We start from the raw sequence: 19,145 nt of genomic DNA, 5'->3' as shown, positions 1-19,145 counted from the left end.
AAGTAAAGCTCTGTACTATCTGCATATTAAATGACTTGTTTCACTTTAAGAAAATATCACTTGGGATTTACCTGCCAAGTTAGGTGATCAAGCAGCTTTTAGTTAGCAATTTAGCCACTGCTGATTGAAAACTGGTATGTATCCCCCTTAATCTAGAGCTCTAAATCACATTTTGAACTTGTTATAAATGTAATTGAAATATTATTTTAAAATGATTAAATATTTACAATTCTTAGTGTATCCACTGCATTTTGCTTGTAAATTTTAACGCAAGTGATAACCTTCAATTAACATGTGATCATTTCCAGTGAAAATGCATTCCTCTGCTTTTCTTGTCCTGAGCTCGGCTTTGGTTTTTTGTCTTTCATCACCTATGGTAAGTGTGATAGACGACAGAGTTTGCTATAGTACATTGTAACAATGATGATCTACAGTTGTTGGCTTTTAAATACGTTTTCCCTAATGTCTGATTATTGTTTTCTTATCTTGTCTTCTCAGCCCCCAACAGATGTAGTTGGTATAGGTACAGAACAGATATTATTATTTTTTTGTAAAGTATAGATCCTGTTTTGATCACTGTCAGAAGATGCATTCTCTCTATTTCAAATTAAATTTTCTGTTTTTTTTCTTCATTAATTTCAGAGACATGGAAGGACATTCCAGATATAAACAAAGGTAAAGCCAATATTTTATTGGTCAACTTATTTTCACAAATCATTATTTTTACTCATGTTTTATGTATGAATATCTAATGTTAGGTTTAAATCTCAGAGAAGGAGACATCAAGATGGTGAGTTCTGTTTGTTGTTTAGTGCATAATACAATACTGGATAATCCAGTAGCTCCAGTGTTCTCAGATAATTAAAACAATTTGCTTTCAAGCCTACTCGAAGGAGCGCCATTCTTGGGAATCAGTACCGATGGAATATTCCTGTCCCCTTTGAACTGAGTGTGAATCTCAGTAAGAAAACACTGATTTCTCACTTACAATTGAACAAATTCAGTTTAAAATATTTTAATTAACTTTTATATGGTTTTTAATTATTGTTTTTGATTGTGTTTATAGGTATGAACTATAAGGGAGTCATTTTGAGAGCCCTTGAGCAATTCAGACTGAAATCATGTATTGACTTTAAGTACAGAACAGCAGAAGACATTTCTTACATCTCTGTGCAGAGTCTTGAAGGGTAAAGTATGTTCCAGTTAGTAATACACAGTATTAGTAATTTATAGTATTATACACTATATACCCTAATAACTATGTTGTACTGAGTGTATAGTATACAACATGTAAATTAATGCTTTCAGTAAAAAAATATGGGTACACTTGACTATTACTTGGAAAGGCTTTCGCCAAATATTAGATAATTATAATGGACAGACAATAAAATATAAAAGAAAAGAAGACATTAAAGGGATAGTTCACCCACAAATGAAAATTATGTCATTAATTACTTGCCCTCATGGCGTTCCAAAACAGTAAGACCTCCGTTTATCTTCGTAACACAGTTAAAGATATTTTAGATTTAGTCCGAAAGCTTTCTATCTCTCCATTGAAGCTGTGTGTATGGTATAATGTCCATGTCCAGAAAGGTAAAGGTTATTCAGCATTGTCTTCTCTTACGTGTCTGTTGTGAGCGATTTCAAAACACTGCAGTTTAGTGATATCCGGTTCGTGAACGAATCACTCGATGTAATAAATAAGCAATAAGCATTAATCCACAAATGACTTAAGCTTTTAACTATTTTATGTGGCTGACACTACCTCTGAGTTCAAAACAAACCAATATCGCGGAGTAATTCATTTACTCAAACAGTACACTGACTGAACTGCTGAAGAGAGAACTGAAGATGAACACAAAACCGAGCCAGATAACGAACGAACGATTGACTCGTTCTGGATCCAAGAACCGGTTACATCGGTTTTCAGATCACCAGTAGTGATTGGAAGTTCGGTTATTTCCCGTAAACTGGTTCTTCCGACAGTTCGATTCAATAAACCTGTTGAAGAAAACGGTTCACAAGTTATTCTGTGCTCTACATAAGGACGTCATTGGCGATGATTGCCCTTCATTCAAGCCTTATTCTTAGCAAAGAATAAGTTTGGTTCAGATGCGCTGTGTGTTCAGTTCTCTCTTCACAGCAGTTCAGTCAGTGTACTGTTTGAGTAAATGAATTACTCCGGGATATTGGTTTGTTTGAACTTAGAGGGAGTGTCAGCCACTTCAAAAAAGTTAACAGCTTAAGTCATTTGTGGATTAATGCGTATTGGAGATGCGAACCGTTTCAAATGATTCCGTTTGATTTGGTGAACTGGTTCAAGAAGATCTGGTTACATCGAGTGATTCGTTCGCAAACCGGATATCACAAACTGCAGTGAACGCATTCACAACAGTCATGGAAGAAAAGCCAATGCTGAATAAAGTCTTAGTTTTTGAATATAAAGCTCTCGGACTAAATCTAAAATATCTTAAACTGTGTTTTCCGAAGATGAATGGAGGTCTTACGGGTTTGGGATGAGGGTGAGTCATTAATGACATAACTTTCATTTTTCGGTGAACTAACCCTTTAACATTGTTTGGTCATTTTTTTATGTGATTGAAAAAAAATAATTTAAATTCGGGTGTTGTTAACATTATGCATCAATGGAACTGTGTTGTGTGGACTGTGCTCTCTTGTTTTTCCAGGTGTTGGTCATATGTTGGTCACAAATTTTGCAGGAGCTCAGACTCTTTCCATTGGAATTGGTTGTGGAATTAAAGGCATTATTGAGCATGAGTTTCTCCATGCACTGGGATTTTGGCATGAGCAGTCAAGATATGACAGAGATGATTATGTGACCATCAACTTCACAAACATCATTACAGGTTGACATGTACTTATTAATTATTATTATTATTATTATTATTATTATTATTATTATTATTATCTTGTCTTTAACTTTAATTGTCTTTTAGGAATAAATTGAAACAGTCCTTTAATCACGCTAATGGTATAATACAGACATAGTGATTGCAGTGTCCATGTAACTTGGATGCAACTTAAATAAGTAATTCCTTATGAACAGCTACATCAAGAATTCCATTCTAAGTCTTTATTTTTTAGGGTATGCAAATAATTTCAACAAATACAGTGAGAACCTGACCACCACACAGGATACACCATATGACTACTTCTCTGTAATGCATTATGATAAAAATGCCTTCAGCAACACGGTAATGGGTTACACCATTATTACCAAGCGTCCTGAGTTCCAAGATGTGATTGGTCAACGCCTGGACATGAGTGAATATGACGTGATTGAACTCAGCAAACTCTATAAATGCAGTGAGTATTTCATACATTGTTTTCATTGATTTTATGGTTTTAATAGTTGTTTTAAATGTAAATTTAATGTAAATTTAATATAATATAATGTTTTGTAAAAGTTTTCAGCATAAAAATAAAAACATTTTATGTCTAAAATTTTTAATTAATTGATTTCACCTCAAACATGTTTTGTTTGCATTACAGATTCATCCATCTCTTTCCTTGATCACTGTAGTTTTGATGATGAATCTCTGTGTCAGATGAGCGTCTGTTCTGCTGCTGATTATAGGCTGGCAGACAGTAAAGTCAGTGAGTGGGATCAATGTGACTGACCACACAAACTTGGGAAAAGAACAAAATGGTGAGATCTGTTACAGTCTGTGAATGTGAAGTTTTCTTTTTCAAAAAAGCTTCTGTTTTGAAGATGTTTGTGCTTTTTTATAGGATGAAGGATGAAGTATATTTTGAAACCCTCAAAAAAATAAATGGTTCATGTCTACTCTCATTACTGCTTTCTATTAGATATTGGACAATTACAAGCCAACATCCATCCAGTTCGCCACACACATATATGTATGTATTTTATCTCTACAACTGTTTTCATATCTGCAGGTGATTCATTCTTCATGCACTTCAGCACTAAGGATAGAAATGAGGGGGATGCAGCCAAAATGGAGAGCAAGACAATGACCCCTAAAAGAGACTGCAAAGTCCAGTGCTGCAGTTCTACTACTATCACAGTGGTAATGTGTCTGAACCAGCTCAACATCTGGATCCGAGAATACCAGAATGAAGCAGACAGCACAGGAACTCTCAGACTTATGGATCAGATCATAGGTCATTCTCTTTTTCAAATACTTACAGGCCTGTACATCAAGATGTTCTTTAAATTTTACTGACAATGTTGCTGACCATTTCATTTCTTGCAGAACCCCCTGGCAATTACTGGAAGCTTCATCATGTGCCACTGAATGCAAATAAAACCTTCCAAGTTGTATTTGAAGCCCGTAAAGGAGCTGGAAACTCCAGTGGAGGATTTTCACTGGATGATATCAATATTTCAGAGACCGAGTGTCCCCACACATGGCAGATAAGAGACTTTGAGAAGGTTATGACAAAAGTGTGTCTGGTACTAGGATGTACAGTCCATTGTATTACTCCAGTGAGGGATATCGCTTTCAGGCTCTCTTAATAATGTATCAGAATTACCTTTCAATATATGTTGGTCTGGTATCCGGTGCATATGATGAACAGTTGCAGTGGCCTTGTCCATGGAGACAAATAACCTTCCAGGTGCTTGACCAGAATCAACACATACAGAAGCGCATGTCCTCTGAGAACAGCTTCACAACTGACCCTACTTTAGTTTCTTCCAGTGAGAATCTGATTATTTTTCTCTCATATCATGTTAAATGCTGCGTTTTAGTTAACTGACAATCAAGGTTATTATTATATGTAGCTTTGAAGGGTCTAAAAGCATATTTTGTTGTAACAGATGGCAGAAATTACTGGGACAATCCTCGAAATAATGGAACTCGAGTTGTCATTGGCAATGAGACTGTATATGTTGGTATTTTTTGGGGATATCAATATGCCATAATGAAAGAAGATCTCCCTAAAAGAGAGTTTATCAAGGGTGGTGACATCATCCTTCTCTTTACCATGCAAGGTAGGTTTTGTGAAGTACCTTTAACGAAACCATGTGATAAGTGCTAAGTTCACTCGGAACTTTTTTGTTGTTGTTTGTTTTTTGTAATTGTTTTTATTTATTTATTTATTTATTTATTCATTTATTTTACGAACATGTGCTGGCTAGATGAAAGTTGGTAACTGCTGCGTCTCGCTGATTTTTCTGTATGTAAGGCTTTAATGCCAGACTGTTTCAACTTTAAAAAGCAAGTTCTTAAAAAGGGTCTTGGAATGGGTCTTTTCTTTTCTTTCGTGTTTCAGAAAGGTGTTCTGTGTGAACGGATTGATGGCAAGAATTCAAATGTTGCTTACTAATCCTCAATACTTTGTCATAGATATCTCAGGGCTATTTCAATCTGACTTTATACCCTGCCCAAAAGTGACAGTAAAGGATTTCAATGTTTCTTCTCATTCAACTGCCCAGCTGGGATCATGTGCTACAAGGTGAATATCCATTTAAGCTCTGTTGTACGTTTATTCAAACTACAGGGAAAAAAAAGGTAGACCTACTGAAAAAGAAATGAGAGAATCTACTATATTGCGTAAACATAATCATATCTAAAGTCCATTGTTAAGCACAACATACAGTAAACATTAGCTGTGATGGTATTTACAATACAGCAAGTCATCAAGTCTCTAATTTCTTTTATAAAAAGGTTACCATATAATAAAATATAAAAATGACACTTTTTACCTTTGGCCATGTAGTTTGACTTCAGTTCTGCATGGAGGAATTTTTTTCTTTCAAGTCAGTGATTTCCAAGAGTTTGCTGTTTTTATCGAACTATGGAATTTTTTTTTATTCATTGTTGTAACAAAAAACTGTAGGCTTCATGCTTCCCACAGTTAGAGCTACTTTACTTTATATAAAGATACAACATAATATGCACATGTGAATTATCTAAATATGCAATTTCCTGTAATGCTTTTGCACTCCTTCATTAATAACATTTTGGTTTGTTTTGTTTTTTGTTAAATAACAAAAGTTACATACATTTTTAAAAACAAAGTTTGCAAAAGGTATTTTTAAAGTGATGCTATAGAAGAACCATTTCAGTAAACAGGTCTTAAAAGAACCACTTTTTCTTCTAACATTTTGTCCAATGGCACCTTTTTGTCCTGTGGATGTTAAAGTTAATCTAATCTAATATTTGATTAAATAATGAAATAAACATAACATTACCTCCCCCTCCCCAGAGCTCTTCCCACACCTCAAGCAATCTCAACAACTTCTACACCTCAACCCACTGAGGGGTAAGCCACAATTTCATATGGGCATATTTTTGTAGATGTGGGTAGATTTTTAATTTATACACACACACAATTAAATCATTATTTTCTATTACATGGAAGGGCCACTTCGTAGGCAGATAGTTTGGAATGAATAATATTAATTTCCACATCTGCATCTCTTTCCTCTTTTAGTGAATGCCTGGACATATTTTGCAATTCCAGTGCCAAGACTGTTTCCTCTCTGATCCTCCTGGTTGTGTGTTTCCTTTTCTGGTGAATCAAACATGAGTAATCACTATTAACCACCACCCAGTGTCGGACTACACAAGAATTCAGTGTCAAAGCAAGACATCTGTCTTCAACCTTCTGCTAGGCATTATTTTAACATTTTGAAAACATCTAGTGACTAGAACTGCATTTATAGTGACAAAACCGCTTCTGATTACATGTAATAGAGGAAATCAGTTCTGTATTCCACACTGATTTCATTGAGAATGACTCAGTGAACATTTATACTGTTAAACATATATTTGAATTTAATGAGATGCTTACACAAGAATACATCTATAGTTATCAGTAATGTTAATTTTAGTCTACTGATTTCCACGATAAACTCTATTGTTGCATATGGTTCACACATTTTCCGAATAGCTCAAGTTAAATATATGAAATATTGCAATCATTGCATAATCATTACTGGTTCTAAATGACTATACAAAATGTGCCCACAAGAACTATGTGAATATCTTGGATGAATCACAAACCAATTTTGCAATTATTTTTTTGTTGTTGTTATCCATTTATAATCATTTATCATGTCATTTAACCACTTATTGATTTTTATTTTCATTCCCTGTGCTCTTGTAATGCTTGCTATTGTAGATTAATCATTTATTGCGGATTTTATGATTATGTGGTTTCAATTTGTCTTTGTGAGAGACAAGGTAAAGTCTCAATTTCAAAGTCAGATGATGATGCTGTGAAACTAATTTTCCATTGCATGAATTCAGCACGTTAAATTTGTTGTGGTCAGATAAAGTCCAGCTGAGCACTGAAACTAACTGAGCTAAGATTATTCAATAAAGATCACTTCATCTCAATGCTTTCTCTCATTCCTTCCTCTGCCAGCCTCTTGGCTTATACAAGACAAAATGCAGTTCTAACTGTTATGGGGAGTTAACTGGTTTTTGATACCAAACAAAACATGTATTCCGACTAAATACGATGAAGAAACTGGTTCCATATTCTCAGCTTTCCAAAGTGTTTAAAATGTAATTGTTCTAATGAATGCATACTTTCCATAAATCAAAACATCTGCACCTTTTGATACAGTCCTGTGTCTGAGTTTATTACAAAGTGTAGCCTATGTGCCCTGGTTTGGCCTGCAAACCACCTGCAAGATTTAGTGGCACCTAGTGGTGTATGGTGGAGCTGACACATGTCTGCAGGTGGACAAAAGTGTGTGTGTGTGTGTGTGTGTGTTGGGGGGGGGGGGGTATCAAATCTGTGTCCAGGATAGGACAGACTAAAGGCTCATGACTTTGCAGAGCAGCAGGCACACCATCAGATATCTTTTGAATTCTGTCTAGAGCCGAATTAGCAAGTTTTATTAAAGTGACCTAACAAACTACACTTTTTGTTTTGAGCAAGCAGTCGGCAACCTCCTGAAATGTATAGGTTAACATTGCATACTCTGAAAATTTTTCGGCTAAGAATGAAACATCAGGTAGGTGATGCTTGATTGCTCTCATTAGCTATCACGGATGTCACGTCAGAGGCAGCCAAATCAAGAGTCACATGTGTGTGCTTGACGTGAGAACTAATGATCATTGTTTTCATGCATCAAACACACACATTTCTTCTTCAATTTATGACTTTCATCAGGTAAATGTCACCTTCAAATCTGAGGAGGCATACTGAGGTATCAAAGTTGTGATTTTCCGCCCGAAAATGTTTATTCATTATTTGTTCTGTTTTGATAGAGCCATTAGCTATGTGATATATTAGCTGAATGCACAAAATTGAAAATAAAATCAGTGATGAGAATTTAAATACAATTATTACTAATTAATTAATTTTTAATTAAATGTTACAAATCTCCAAAAATGTAATGTTCTTACCAGGTGGTAGATAAGTTGTATTTACAATATTACATTATATGAATCATTATATATATATATATATTGATGTCTACACCTACCACAACCCTTAATCTACCTTTATAGTAATGCAAATACAGTAATTATGTGTTATATCCGCGGTTGTAGCTAGAAGAGATACAGTTACAGGAAACCAACAATAAATATTTTTTTTCTACCAATTAGATGGTGTTTTTATTAAAGTCTACACCTACCCCAACCCTAAACCTACCCTTACAGTAATGCAGATACATAAACATTGTTGTTTAGCATGAGAAAAAGGAAGTGATACTCATGTGCACATGCGCAGTTAACCCTGCTAGGAAAATCTGACGGGTAGGATAAAATGTCAGGACACCGGCTCAGTCAGTTCTTTTTTATTTGTACGTGATACTTAAGTTGTGCATCCTGCATCATCAAACTGGAACTAAAGTTTGATTCAGTTCGATTTGTGAAGCGGCTCGACTGGTTGCTTCTTAAAGGCGCAATATGTCATTTTTCTGCTTTAAAAATAGTAGAAATCACTATATCTATGTTATATATATTTTTTAGTTGTGTACTTACATCATCCCGACAGTTTCCACGAACTTTCAAATCCGGAGAAAATTATGGTTTAATTAGAAGACACGACACGTTTCTTTATATCCGTTTTGTCGCCTGTCTATGGCGTCATATAAACTTTGACCCCTCTAGTTTATATAACTTCCTGCGGAACTGCCAAATACAAAGGTGAACAGAAACAAAGACGAGACGAAGAAGAAAAAGTAGTAGCCTTGATCGAGACTATTATATTTTATATTTATATTGTTTATATTCGTATTTTAACCTCAATCAATAACTTAGTTATGGATCATGATTATGCTTTGCCTGCACGTTCTGTGAAGCGCAAACGCACTGGTGAAATAAATGATCCGAGATGGTTTTGGGACAAGAGAAGCAACAAGACACGGGCAAATATTGGAGTTGCATTTCCAAGATAGAGAGAGCTTCGTGACAAGCTGAAACTACAGAGAGATGCTGAACTGATGAATTCTGATAAACAGGTATGCATCCATTCAGCTAACTGTATCTATCCGTATATTTTGTGAAACGATGATGTCTTGTGTAAAACGCAGACGGACTAGCTCTCATGTAAATCTACATTTGTTCTATATCTAGCTGAATAAAGTAGCTTCAAATGCAGTTCTCTAATTTGTTCGATATCATAGTATAACGTAATTATAATTATTAACGAAAGGCGACAGTGTTTTTTAACATATATTACTACTAGCTAGATGGAATATTGATTTGATAGGGGTCTCATAATTCATAAAGACGGTTTCATCGGGCGCACGGTCGTGTATATCGGTCTGGCTGCGGTGCCTTCTACAAACGCAGTTAAAGTCAAGGTGATGAGTAGACTGAAGTTGGGCTCAGGTGGTTGTGCTGCGGGATGTGTTTCCCATACATTTATTTATTTTTGGAGACTCGCCACAATTTTAAAACTGAACTTTTTTCAAAAAGGCTTAAGTACTGCATGTTTAATAATAATAATTCCTTACATTTATATGTTTAAATATCAAAACGAGGCACGGGTGTTTTTATATCGCTGTATTTCTGAAGAAAGACTTGCATGTTATATGCCTGATAGCAGCGTATGAGCGTACCAGCTCTGCTTCGTTTACAGCTGTTACTGGGGAAACCTCTATTTCTCGCGCTTTATGTCTATGCTTTAAAACATCTCCTGTTGGCAAATAATGAATTTGCATTTTCATTAAGTCCGCCAGATCCACGCAGCAAACATTTTGTTTGTTATCAAAAATATCTACTCTAGAGGGACTTGGCTGTTGTTATTGATTCTATTTGGAAGTCTACCGGAAGTTAAGTTAGGTCCACAAATGCGCTCATGCGCAGTAACGTTTGTTTATGTTGTTGCCGTTGAAATGGTATCTCCGTTCGAAAAGACGTGATTGTCAAAATACTAAGTTAGAATGAGTGAGGAATGATAGGGAGCAACAGAGCGCGTGTTCCAATGAACAACAACTCCCATGAGCCTTACGCTCTTTCCCGACGTCATCAAAATACGTCTTATGTTATTATTTTGATTGAGTGACCCCTGGTGGCCAAACATTCCATATTGTACATTTAAGAACTGGCTCAAAAGAACGATTCATTGTTACAAGTTGCATCATCCCCTGCACCCAAAGAGCACAGAGACAAGGAACCTATGCACTTCTTTTGAATTCTTTATTTCGATATATCATTGCTTTATAATTAAAAGGCATTTTTTTGTATTTGTATTTGTTTTTAAATGTGCTGAACAATTAACTCTTGACAAGACCCTTCTTTGTCTTATATTTTCAGTATGCAAAGAAGGGTGAGGGTGCAAGGTTATAAACATTTTTTTTTTACTTTTGACAATTTTATGTTTTACAATTGTTGTTTAAAGTACAAAATTGCTTATAACCTTGCACCCTTACCCTTGAAAGAATTTGTTTCTTTGCGTACAAAAAAATATAAGACAAACAATAGCTTTGTCAAGAGGTGATTGTTCGGCACATTTTAGATTTACTAATTTGGGGCCCTATCTTGCACCCAGCGCAATTGACTTTGTACACCGACGCATGTGTCATTCCTATTTTGCACCCGCGCAAAGCGCGCTTTTCCCTCCACAGAAGCTCGTCGCTAAACTAGTGAATGAACTTGCGCTCCCTGGGCGGTTCAGCGCAAAAAAGGAGGCGTGTTCCGGCGCAAACAATCCCTGGTGCTATTTTGCTGTTCCATTAAACAATTGCGCCACTGACCAGAAAAAACCTGGTCTAAAGTCAGTGGCGTGTTGCGCGTTGTTCATTATGCTATTTTAAGGGCGCATGCTTGACCATAATGTATAGCGTGCACAACGCGCATACACTTTGCTCATGTAATCTACACAGATGCAACAGTTATTTTTGCAAATCATAAATTGTTACACTAAAAAAATATTAACACATGAGATGACGGAAATCATTGTGGTGTGACACGAAGATGTGAAAAAAAATTGGCATAAATCTAGCTTACAAATTATTCAGGCTAATTATTCTCCCATCCCCATACAACACAACTTCTCTGTCTTTCACTGCTCTTACAAGAACATCAGTCTCCTCGGCTGTGAACCGCTCCTGGCGTGCGCCTGGTAAATACGCCATAATAATAGCAATCCATAATGGAACTTGCGCACCTGCTTTTAAAGGGAATGTTGGATGACGCTCTGATTGGTTTATTTCACGTTACGCCCAAACCACACCTATGAATAATGAAGCTACTTCAGACCAACCCATTTTAGATTTGCACCGGGCGCAAGAGCCATTTATCCCGCCGGGAAAATAGCAACAGCGCCGAGACCCGCCCACAAACTTACTTGCGCTTCGCGCTTTGACACTTGCGTTTCAGATCGTTAAAATAGGGACTTACTGTTTAAGTAACATCTGAAAATATGGTTAAAGATGATTCAGGTTTGTGGTCATTGAACATTACTGTTTTGAAATGATTACATAACTTTGGGAGTCTCTTTTTTCATATATATAATTTTTATTATAGGGTGTTTTGGTACTCTCCAGGGACAGATGAAATACAGCTCTTTAGCTAATTATGGGACAGACTTCCCATAATTAAATTTAATTGGACCATCAATTCTTTCCTTTGCACAAAAAAAAGGTTATTTGTAGAAAACAAAATAATAATAATAAAACTGTAAAAATCTGAGTTTCAGGGCACCTCTATTGTTCAAACTATGTAAATATACTGGGAACTCAGTTTAAGGAAGAGAAGGACTATTCTATTTGCATGTTCAAAATAATAAGCAAAAAAAAAAATTCTCACTTGTCCTAGCTTGTTTTCTGAAACGAAAAGAGTTGAGACAACTATTTATTTACAAATGGTAAATATGTATTTAAACAAAAACACTGGAGAGACACAGGAAAACCACTAGGACAAAGTAAACAAACTCTATTAGGACAAGAACAGACAAAGAACTGAGTCAGACTGGGGGTATAAAACAAATTAGGAAAGAGACAGGGTAAATGAGGAAACTGAGTAAAGGTGGGGGTTTCAACACACAGGGCAAATGAGGAAAGAGAACAGTGGAGCTAATTAGTTAACAAACAATTTAAAATAGTAATAGTAATAATATAGTAGTAAAAATGAGAACCTACTTAGAAACAAAGAAAACGAAAAGGAACTAAACAGTGTGGATGTGACAACTTGACACTTTCTTGTCAAACTGGGTGACTGGGAGGCAGTTTTATGTTCAGCTGCATTAGTGACTGAAAACTGGTATGCATTCATATTTTATTTTCCAGATTTTTAAAAAAATTTTGATTACCTTAATTGTAAATAACTGATTGTGTAATATTTATATATTATAAAACATAATGAAATGTTTTTTTTTTTAAAAAAAGAGTTCTGTGTCCCAAGTATTTTGCTGGTCAGTTTTAAAATAATAAGAAAAACTGCATAAATCAACAACAAATTTTATCATTATGATTTTTTTCAGTGAAGATGCAGTTATGCACATTTCTTCTGCTGAGTTTGGCTTTTTGTCCAGCATCATCTATGGTATGTTTGAGAGCTTATGTTTTAACATATTGTCATAGAAGTGGTAGAAAGCTGTTGATTTTTTTACATTTTCAAAAAATTGTCATATTCTCTGAATACATTTACATTTAAACATTTAGCAGACGCTTTTAATCCAAAGCGACTTACAAAAATTGTTTTCATCTCATGTTCTCAGCCCCCACCAGATACATCTGGAAAGTACAGCAGCACAGTCACTGAAATTAATCAGTCGTAAAGTTATTGTAATATGTTTTATATGTGTGTAGCGTAAAAGATCTGGTTTTGGCTGCTCATTACTGTGTGATATGATTGGCCTCTCATCATTTTACTTTTAGGCTACAATTTCACTACAATTCAATATTTTGTCAAGCATTCAATGCACACAATTCTGGTTCTCGCTCTTTCTTTTGTTTTTATTATATTTGTCTCAGACATTAATGAGGATCGGAAGGACAGTCCAGATATAAACAAAGGTAAAACTACTGTATTATCTTAAAAACTCAAATGCATTGCAGTAAGGCAACTAATATCTTTTTTTGTTTATAAATCATTAGTTCCCTTTTCAGTCGGTCACGTTTGACGTTACGAATGGGATCTCGCCCGAGGGCCCAATCACCTTCGAGTGGTACAAAACGAGCCAATGGTACACAAAGTACCTTGGTCTGCGGAATTTGCATCGCGAGCTCCGCCCCGCAGAGCGGGTATATAAGGAGCAACGCGAGAAACTCGCATTCAAGCTTTCGCTTCGGAGCTGAGCACATCGCTTGCTGCAATCACCGGAGTGTTTACAAGCAAGAGCTGGTGTTGGTGTGACGGAGCGATTCAGCGGTTCGTCTGGGTTTCCTGCGACAGCTCCCGCGTTCCCCTGAGCGCTTCAACACCTCTAAAAGAGACAATTTCTCTCACAAAAGAGATACAGGCCGATTTGCGTCTTTTTAAAGATGTCATTTCGCCCGTGTGTTTCTGGGTGTGGTCGATTTATCGCTCCTCGTGACGGTCACGATCGTTGTGTCACGTGTCTGGGCTTCCAGCACGCTGAGACTGCGTTCGTGGATGGCTCATGTTCTCATTGCGGGGACATGACCATCGCGGCGTTGAGATCGAGACTCGATTACCTTAAAAGGTATAGAGTCCCCTCTGCTACACCCCGTTCTAGCTCTTCTTCTCGTAAGAGAGCTACTTCGGCTGGTGGCCAGGGTGATCTGAGGGTTACCGTGTGGGCTTCCCCGATGAGCGAACCTCCTAGGGCCACACCCCCCTCACATACGCCGCAGCGTATGGTCCCAAGGTGCCCTCCAAGGCCTGTAAGTTCTCGTCCACGCTTGTGGCCAAGGCTTACAGAGCTGCGGGCCAGGCCGCTTCTGCCCTGCATGCCATGGCCTCACTTCAGGTCTATCAGGCCAAGCTGCTCCGGCAGCTGCACGAGGGCGGTGCTGACCCAGGGGTTTTGCAGGAGGCACGCACTGCTACCGACCTCGCTCTCCGGGCGACGAAGGTCACTGCGCGCTCCTTGGGTCAGGTGATGTCCACTTTGGTGGTCCAGGAGCGACACCTATGGCTGAACCTGGCAGACATGAGGGAGTCTGATCGGGCTGAGCTCCTCAACTCCCCGGTCTCCCAGGATGGCCTCTTCGGCGACGCGGTAGAGAGCTTTGCCCAGCAGTTCTCTGCCGCCCAGAAGCAGTCTGAGGCCATCAGACACATCTTGCCCCGGTGGCCCACTGCTGCTTCCACCCCGCCGCTGGTGCAACCTCAGCCTGCTCGTTGCCGAGGGCGCCCCCTGCAGCCTCCTCCACTCTCGCTTGGCCACAGCAGCAGCCTTCACCCCGGCCGCAGCGAGGAGATGGCCGCAGAAGGGTGGCGCAACCCGTCTCTGCCCCTAAACCTGCCAAACGCCAGGCCAAGCGGCGTTCCTGAGACGGGCGACCCGGAGTTGGAGACGTCAGCTCATCAGGAGATGGTAGCAGGACCACTCTTTCCCCCAGAGGAGTGCCGGGGGAGAATCCTTTGTTCTCATTTTCTTTTTGTTCCGCCACTGGCCCTGCAGCCGATGGTACCCAAACCTTCACTTAAAGAGCTGTTTCCTCTACCTCCGGGTCCCAAGAGGCCACGAACGACAGCTGGCGACGTGCTTCCTCGCCGCTCTCGTTCCCCTCTCCCCTTGCCAGTTTCCATGCAAAGACGGCTCAAGAACGCTTCGCCTTCTCATGCCCTCTTTTCCACTTGGAGTCAGACGAGTGCCCGCACTCCGCCCCCGCTAAGGGACGCTATGCCTCCCATGCCGGGGCTGTCTGCTCCACCACGCTGCCCCACTGTGGGTACGCCTGTAGTCCCCTTGACCCCGCTGGTTCGGTTCCTGGGAGCCTGGCTACAGCTCCCCAGGCCTTCCCGCTGGCTCATCCGGATGCTCAGGCTCGCTACGCGATTCAGTTCGCCCGGCGTCCCCCCAGGTTTCGGGGTGTCCTCGCGATGATGGTAGGCAAAGATGCCCCTGTCATGCGCGCGGAGGTTGCGACCCTGCTGGCAAAGGGCGCAATAGAGCCGGTCCCTCCAGCCGACATGAAGTCCGGCTTTTACAGCCCTTACTTCATAGTACCCAAGAAGACAGGTGGGTTACGGCCAATCCTGGACTTGCGTGCCTTGAACCGAGCTCTGCACAGACTCCCGTTCAAGATGCTAATGCCCAAGCGCATTTTCGAATGCATTCATCTGATGGATTGGTTTGCAGTGATCGACCTGAAGGACGCGTACTTTCATGTCTCCATTCTTCCTCGACACAGACCGTTTCTTCAGTTTACTTTCGAGGGGCAGGCATATCAGTACAAGGTTCTCCCATTCGGGTTGGCCCTGTCTCCCCGCGTCTTTACGAAGGTCGCGGAGGGAGCCCTGGCTCCTCTCAGGGAACAAGGTGTCCGTATCCTCAACTACCTCGACGACTGGCTGATCCTAGCTCACTCTCGAGAGCGGTTGTGCGAGCACAGGGATCTGGTGCTCAGACACCTCACCCGACTGGGTCTTCAGGTCAACTGGGAAAAGAGCAAACTCTCCCCTGTGCAGAGGATCTCTTTTCTCGGTATGGAAATAGACTCGGTCGCCATGTTCGCGCAGCTTACGAACGAGCGTGCGCAGTCACTGCTGAATTGCCTGAGACAATTCGAGGGCAAGAGAGCGGTTCCACTGGAACTGTTTCAGAGGCTACTGGGGCATATGGCATCCGCGGCGGCAGTCATACCGCTCGGGCTACTCCATATGAGACCGCTTCAGCACTGGCTTCACGACCGAGTCCCGAGATGGGCATGGCAACAGGGCACGCTCCGAGTGACCATCACTCCGGCCTGCCGCCGATACTTCACCCCGTGGTTGGACCCCTCGTTTCTACGGGCCGGCGTGCCCCTAGAATCGGTGTCCAGGCATGTTGTTGTATCAACAGATGCCTCTGCCACAGGCTGGGGTGCCATGTGCAACAGGCATGCTGCGTCAGGCTCCTGGACAGGACCCCGACTTCAGTGGCATGTCAATTGCCTCGAGTTGCTAGCAGTATGTCTTGCTCTGCACCGCTTCAGGGCCCTGCTGAAGGACAAGCACGTTCTGGTCCGTACGGACAACACTCCGACCGTAGCGTACATCAACCGTCAGGGTGGTCTACGCTCCCGCCGCATGTCGCAACTCGCTCGCCATCTCCTCCTGTGGAGTCACAAGCATCTGAGGTCGCTTCGTGCCATTCACATTCCGGGCAGGCTCAATCGTGCAGCCGACGAGCTCTCACGGCAGCAGTCTCGCCCCGGGGAATGGAGACTCCACCCCCAGTTGGTTCAGCTGATTTGGGAACACTTCGGAGACGCTCAGGTAGACCTGTTTGCCTATCCAGAAAATTCCCACTGCCAGTTGTTTTACTCCCTGACCGAGGGCACCCTCGGCATGGACGCCCTGGCACACAGCTGGCCGCTGTGCCTGCGCAAGTATGCGTTTCCCCCAGTGAGCCTTCTTGCACAGACGTTGTGCAAGATCAGGGAGGACGAGGAGCAGGTCCTCATGGTTGCGCCTTTTTGGCCCAGACGGACCTGGTTCCCCGAACTTGTACTCCTCACGACAGCTCCTCCCTGGCCAATTCCTCTGAGGAAGGACCTTCTTTCTCAGAGACGGGGCACCCTCTGTCAATCCGCTTGCTGCGCCATTCCACTCCGCGGACTGGATGCGTGCGCTATTCCCTTCAGGTGAGTTCCTCAGTCAGAACCCTGGGTTCCTCCAGCACTGTTGATGTCCAACACTTGCGTACATGCCCCTTGGTCAGCCATGTGTGGGACTAGGTGCCTCCATGTGTCGTGATTCCCCTTCTGGGTAATCCCACGTGTGAATGTCCACAGTAAGTCTCTCCGTAGCATGTGTCTTTCCCTTGGCAAGCCTCTTGCCAGCTCTGTCGTTGAAACTTCCACCCTGCTGGCTGGGTACCTCAGAGTTCTTATGTATTACCACCTTGGTAGATACCTGCTTTCTGTAAGTCCTCCCACAGGCAGGCAGCCTGCTAGCATATGTCCAGCTGGAATATGCTACCCAGTGTATTCTGTGCGAGCTATAGGCCCTCACTCGTGCTGGCTCTCACGACAGGGTGCTATCACTCACACGGGTCGCTGGAAGACAGCCATGTGGCGTTTTGTAAGGGACCCCATTCGTAACGTTGAACGTGACCGACTGAAAGGGAACGTCTTGGTTACGTATGTAACCCTCGTTCCCTGAAGGAGGGAACAGAGACGTTAGGTCCCCTTGCCACATCGCTGTTCCGCTGAACGGCCGGGTCACTGGCACGGCTCCTCAGCGAAGACTTGAATGCGAGTAGCTCGCGTTGCTCCTTATATACCCGCTCTGCGGGGCGAAGCTCGCGATGCAAATTCCGCAGACCAAGGTACTTTGTGTACCATTGGCTCATTTTGTACCACTCGAAGGTGATTGGGCTCTCGGGCGAGATCCCATTCGTAATGTCTCCGTTCCCTCCTTCAGGGAACGAGGGTTACATACGTAACCAAGACGTTTTTTCTCCTGTTTTATTCAAGCATATTCACTGTGTACTGAACTATCTTGTGCTGTTAGGTTTAAATCTCCGAGAAGGAGACATCATGGTGGTGAGTTCTGTTCCAAGACATTCTATAATTAAAGTATTGGATAATTCAGAAATCAGCATGTATAGTCCTCCCAGGATACTTAAAACAATATGCTTTCAAGCCTAATCAAAGGAGCGCCATTCTTGGGAATCAGTTCAAGTGGAATATTCCTGTCCCCTTTGAAATGAGTGTGAATCTCAGTAAGAAAACTTGGATTTTCATGTCATGTCAAGTTTTAAATAGCATTTAAATTAACTTTCACATCTTCCATGTTTGTAGGTTTGAACTATAAAGGAGTCATTTTGAGAGCCCTTGAGCAATTCAGACTGAAATCATGTATTGACTTTAAGGCCAGAACAGCAGAAGACATTTCTTACATCTCTGTGGAGAGTCTTGATGGGTACAGTATGGTTTGTAATCCAAATATAGACTGACATATACATATATAGAGATTTTTATTTTTTTTTTGCATAATACAATCTTTATAAAAGTGTCTGTCTTTATGTTGGACTAATAGATTAAAATTATTTTGTTGATGACTGTGAAACAAATTTCCTCCTTGGGGAAGATAAAGTTGACTATGACGTACATTCTTCTTCTTCTTTTGAGACTAAATTCTAAAATGTATCTCCTAACCCTAACCCTAGAGCCACCAAACTTTCAGACTGGTCTGAGTCGAGTTGCTATATATTTTCTAACTGATCCGTCTTCCTGTTTTCATAAACCAGACTATCAAAGCCACCTAAAGACTTTCAATAAGACTTTCAACATGCTAGTCACTTGCTAATCATGCTAGGAACATGCTAGTCACTGGCTAATCATGTTGGAAAAATGCTAGCGACATGCTAGTCACGTTCTTATCATGCTGTAAACATCCTAGCAACATGCTAGTCACTAGGGCTGTATTACTCGAGTCCGGTCCGGTTTTTATCGCCTCGGACTTGTCTCAGACTCGTTGCGTTTGCACTCGGACTTGTCTCGGACTTGGCCATTGGTCTCGCCAAATCTTCTCGTTGGTCTCGACTGAGTCCAGCAAAAAAAAAAAAAAAAAAAATGAAAAACCTTCTCCTTCAAAACAAAACCACATTTGCATGTCGCGACTGAAACC

The 19,145-nt window shown here is 40.8% G+C and overlaps 2 long non-coding RNA genes and 1 pseudogene across 2 annotated transcripts; all 3 read left to right on the top strand.

Annotated features, from left to right (window-relative positions):
• The first annotated feature begins 60 nt into the window (after nt 1–60).
• On the top strand, nt 61–7,331 carry LOC113074854 (meprin A subunit beta-like; annotated as a pseudogene).
• Nucleotides 7,332–12,581: 5,250 nt separating this feature from the next.
• On the top strand, nt 12,582–13,135 carry LOC113074855 (uncharacterized). Its single transcript, XR_003280835.1, has 3 exons — nt 12,582–12,659; nt 12,880–12,941; nt 13,117–13,135. It is a non-coding gene; the product is annotated as an uncharacterized LOC113074855 (long non-coding RNA).
• Nucleotides 13,136–13,371: 236 nt separating this feature from the next.
• Nucleotides 13,372–18,432, top strand: LOC113074851 (uncharacterized). The gene is made up of 4 exons (XR_003280834.1): nt 13,372–13,414; nt 18,027–18,058; nt 18,159–18,237; nt 18,317–18,432. It is a non-coding gene; the product is annotated as an uncharacterized LOC113074851 (long non-coding RNA).
• The last annotated feature ends 713 nt before the right edge of the window (nt 18,433–19,145 follow it).

The sequence above is a fragment of the Carassius auratus genome, unplaced genomic scaffold (genome assembly GCF_003368295.1).
Source record: "Carassius auratus strain Wakin unplaced genomic scaffold, ASM336829v1 scaf_tig00015479, whole genome shotgun sequence".
Lineage (NCBI taxonomy): Eukaryota > Metazoa > Chordata > Actinopteri > Cypriniformes > Cyprinidae > Carassius > Carassius auratus.
This window is presented reverse-complemented; position numbering and strand designations above follow the sequence as displayed.